Source organism: Scyliorhinus torazame, chromosome 18 (assembly GCF_047496885.1).
Source record: "Scyliorhinus torazame isolate Kashiwa2021f chromosome 18, sScyTor2.1, whole genome shotgun sequence".
Lineage (NCBI taxonomy): Eukaryota > Metazoa > Chordata > Chondrichthyes > Carcharhiniformes > Scyliorhinidae > Scyliorhinus > Scyliorhinus torazame.
The window spans coordinates 11,257,394-11,261,957 of record NC_092724.1 but is presented as its reverse complement, the minus strand read 5'-3'; the positions used below and the strand labels follow the sequence as shown (position 1 = coordinate 11,261,957).

Sequence of the window (4,564 nt, the reverse complement as noted above, 5' to 3'; positions counted from 1 at the left end):
CGGTTCCCCAGCCGCTGTTTCTCGGCCCCGCTCCTTTCGCTGGTGGCGGGATTCTCTCTTCCCGTTGCGTGGCAATGGGATGTCCCATTGAAGCCACCCCATCCCGTCGGGAAACCCGCAGACGTGGGTGCGCTGCCGGCGGGAAAAGAGAATCCAAACGGCTGGTGAATTTCGGCCCAAATTTTGGAAACAGAAGTCTAGGGTCCCTCCGGGTCAGGAACCCATACAACTTCAGTTCCGGAGAGAAGGCTATGATTTAAATTGACACCATTCCCAGGACTGAAACAAAATCATAAAATCGCCTTCGTTTGCCATATTACATTTTACTGACCGATTTCAGCAAACTTATTAAAGAATTGAATTTTCACAAGGCAACTGACAAAGGAATGTTTCTGTTGATCGAACACTTTCAGGCGGCAATCGTACTCAGGGGGAATGTGAGTCAGGGCTTGCGCTACCATGCTGCCGTCCCAATCTCCCACCTGCGCTGCCCACGAGGAAGCTCTCCTCGAGTGTACTATTTTTGTTGGTTAACAGCAGCACTGAATTGTAGGAATATGTGAAGTGTTCATATGCAAACTTCACCGATTAGCAGCTCCCCCCTTAGATATATATTACATTTCATTATCTTTTGGCAATGTGAAGAGATCTTTCAATGCTTGGTTGCAAGTTCACCAATGTGGAAATATTGACAGGAGTGACAACTCCTGTTTCTGACTCATCCTGTATAGACTGCCTGATGCACTTTATAACGATGCAGGAGAGCAGGGAGACAGCCAGGTAATTGATGTCAAAAACAACTACCAACATGGCATACAAAGTCACCTCTTCAAAACTGCCCACGTGTTTCTGCATGACATGCACTGTCACATGAGCCCCTCGTTGTTTAACAAGAAACTTACTGTTATCACTGTTGCTCTGACTTTAAGACTGCAAAAACTCCCATCTGACCCCCTGTGATGAACCAGCCACATTTAAAGCTGTTTGATAGCAGGCCACATTCACAGCACCCTGTAGTAAAAACTTCACTGTTTTTTCAAAACTATTTTTGGAAGATGCGTTTTTGAAATCTATTTCTTTCCAAATTCCTTTCTTGCCCCTCCATCCTATCTTTATCTTACACTTTCCTGAACTAAGGAGGCTACAACAAACTGTCGGTTCCTTGAGTGCTGTTCACCTCCCTTGGAGCAGTGCTCAAATTTGATTCCGCACCTTCCAAACCCAAATTTGATTCCGATTCTTTTTCAACTTGTGGTAAACCACTGTTGCACCTGTATTAGGTGATGTAAGGTAGGACCTGTACTACAGGTTGGCCGGTAGTCCCTGCCTGCTGGCTCCGCCCAGTAGGCGGAGTATATATATACGTGTTCTCCATTCAGCAGCCATTTCGCCAGCTGCTGTGGGAGGCCACACATCTTAGAGCAATAAAGCCTCAGCTGTATCCAACTCTAGTCTTTGTTCAATTGATCGTGCCTCAATTTATTGCTCTAAGATTTTCTAAAAGATGGACTTCCGAATCAAACTAGATCACCTGCAGCTGGATCCGCAATCGAGCGACGCCAAAAAGGACTTTAATCACTGGCTAGCTTGCTTCGAGGCGTACATCAACTCAGCGACCACCCCTGTTCCGGAGGCTCAGAAGATACAGATCCTGTACTCAAGGTTGAGCTCCAACGTGTTTCCGCTGATCCAGGACGCCCCAACTCTAGTCTTTGTTCAATTGATCGTGCCTCACAACTTTCTTAAGTTTTTTTGAAGTTCATTTTTAGGAGATGTGGACTTCGCCGGCTAGGCCAGCATTTGTTGCCCATCCCTAAATTTCCTTGAGAAGGTGGCGGTGAGCTGCCTTGTTGAACCAGTGCAGTCTGTGTGGTGTAGGCACACCCACAGTGCGCTTCAGGAGCGAGTTCCAGGATTTTGACCCAGCGACAGTGAAGGAACTGTGATACATTTCCAAGTCAGGTGGTTGAGTGACTTGAAGGTGAACCTCCAGGTGGTGGTGATCCCATGTATCTGCTGCCCTTGTCCTTCTAGATGGTAGTGGTCTTGGGTTTGGAAGGTGTTGTCTAAAGAGCCTTGGTGACTTCCTGCAGTGCATCTTGTAGATGGTGCACACGACTGCCACTGTGTGTCAGTGATGGAGGGAGTGAATGTTTGTGGAAGGGGTAGCAATCAAGCGGGGCTGCTTTACCCTGAATGGTGTCAAGCTTCTTGAGTATTGTTGGAGCTGACTCCTACACTCCTGACTTGTGCCTTGTAGATTGTGATGAACGGTTACTGTACTACTGTACCATTGTCATCATATAAGGTGATGTCCCCTTTAAGACCGGGCTTGGAACCCTGGGGGACTCCGCCTCTGGCTCTGCCCACCTGGGAGCCGTATATAAGGGGCCGCCGTGTGGGCGGCACCCAGTAAGCACCCGTCTCGGCACCAGACTAGTTCTTAGCTTATTAAAGCCTTCTTTACCGTTTACTTTCTAAGCATCATAGATGGTGAACAGGCTTTGGGGAATCAGAAAGTGAGGTACTCACCAGCATTCGGAAAATACACAGCAGCTTCGAGCAAAGATCCGGAGCCAGCTACGTAACTAAAACTAAATAGATCAGCAAATCACTGACATACTTCAGAGACTTGTAACTTAATTGCTCTGTGCTAAAAATCCATTCAGACACTGTCATTTTGTTTTTCTGTCACGTAAATAGTTTGATTCTTTAAGGGTAAATTTCTAGTTAGAAAAACATGGGGTTGCTGTGATATGGTCTAGGTTGGCTCGTTGGTCTAGGGGTATGATTCTCGCTTAGGGGCTTCTATTTGCGATAAAATGCGAGTGGTCCCGGGTTCAAATCCCGGACGAGCCCTGTTTATTGGGCAGCACGGTAGCATTGTGGATAGCACAATTGCTTCACAGCTCCAGGGTCCCAGGTTCAATTCCGGCTTGGGTCACTGTCTGTGCGGAGTCTGCACATCCTCCCCGTGTGTGCGTGGGTTTCCTCCGGATGCTCCGGTTTCCTCCCACAGTCCAAAGATGTGCAGGTTAGGTGGATTGGCCATGATAAATTGCCCTTAGTGTCCAAAATTGCCCTTAGTGTTGGGTGGGGTTACTGGGTAATGGGGATAGGGTGGGTGGTGTTGACCTTGGGTAGGGTGCTCTTTCCAAGAGCTGGTGCAGACTCGATGGGCCGAATGGCCTCCTTCTGCACTGTAAATTCTATGATAATCCATTTTCAAGGATTCCATCTCCTCTTCCTCTCTCGTTAGGCTTATTTTATCTAATATTTCACCCTGCTCCTCTTGGATTACTTTTTCACATCAATCCTTGCCTTTGTGAATATGAAGACAAAAAAAATTGTTTGAAACTCTTTCCATAACCTCTGAATCTTCACTCACGTTCCTTCTTCATCTCAAATAGGTCCCATTTTTTCCTTAACTAGCCTTTTGCTCTTGATATACTGGGAAAACATCTTTGGGTTTCCCATAATCTTGCTTGCTAATATTTTTTCAAGTTCTCTCTTTGATTTCCTTATTTCCTTTTTTACTTGATACCTGTATTTTTTATACTCCTCTCGGCTATCTGCCATGTTGAGTTTTTTATGACTATCATAAGCTTTCTTTTCTGTTTAATCTTCTCCTGTATTTTTCTAGACAACCATGGGGATCTAGATTTTGACCGTACCATTCTTATTTTTGGAGGGGACATACCTGCTTTGCACCCTCGGGATTTCACTTATTAATGTTTCCCACTGGTTTACCACTGATTTATCCTTTAGCAGTCTTTACCAGTCCACCTTAATCAAATCACGCCTCAGTTTTGTAAAATTTGCCTTCCCACAGTGTAAAGCTTTAACTCCTGATTTATCTCTGTCCTTTTCCAGCATAATACTAAATCTAACTGAATTGTGGTCACTATGCCCAATATGGTCGCCCACTGTCACTTCACCCACTTGCCCATCTTCATTTCCCATGACCTAATCCAGTATTGGGTCTCCCCTCGTTGGGCCTATCATGTCTTGTTTAAAACTTTTTTCCTGGCCACCTTACATGACGTTTTCACCCTCAATGCCCCTTATATTGTTTGAAACCCAGTTGATATTGGGATAAAGCCTCCCACTTATTCCCAAAGGCAGAAATCTTGTTCTATCTCCCTCTCACTAGTTGAAGTTCTGCAGTATACTCTTAGTAGTCTGACTGCCCCATTTTTATTCCTAAGCTCAACCCATAAAGCCTTATTTGTGAACCCGTTTAGTATATCACCCCTTCTCACAACTGGAATTGATTCTTTAACAAATAGTACCCCCCCCCCCCTCCTTTTTTCACCCTCCCTATCTTTCCTGAAAACTTTATATCCAGGAATATTGAGCAGCCAATTTTGCCCCATCTTTATCTCGGTTTCCGTTATAACAACAACATCCTGCTGCCATGTGTCTATCTGTACCCTTCGCTCATCTGCCTTGTTTGCAACACTCCTTGCATTGAAGTATGAACAGTTCAAGCCGTCCAGCTTGTGCAGGTCCCACCTTCCCCAGAACCAGTCCCAATGCCTCATGAATCTAAAGCCCTCCCTGG

The 4,564-nt window shown here is 45.6% G+C and overlaps 1 non-coding gene across 1 annotated transcript; it reads left to right on the top strand.

The window, feature by feature from the left end:
- Positions 1-2,768: 2,768 nt before the first annotated feature.
- trnap-agg (transfer RNA proline (anticodon AGG)) lies at positions 2,769-2,859 on the top strand. Its single transcript is given in 2 exon segments — positions 2,769-2,804; positions 2,824-2,859. It is a non-coding gene; the product is annotated as a tRNA-Pro (tRNA).
- The last annotated feature ends 1,705 nt before the right edge of the window (positions 2,860-4,564 follow it).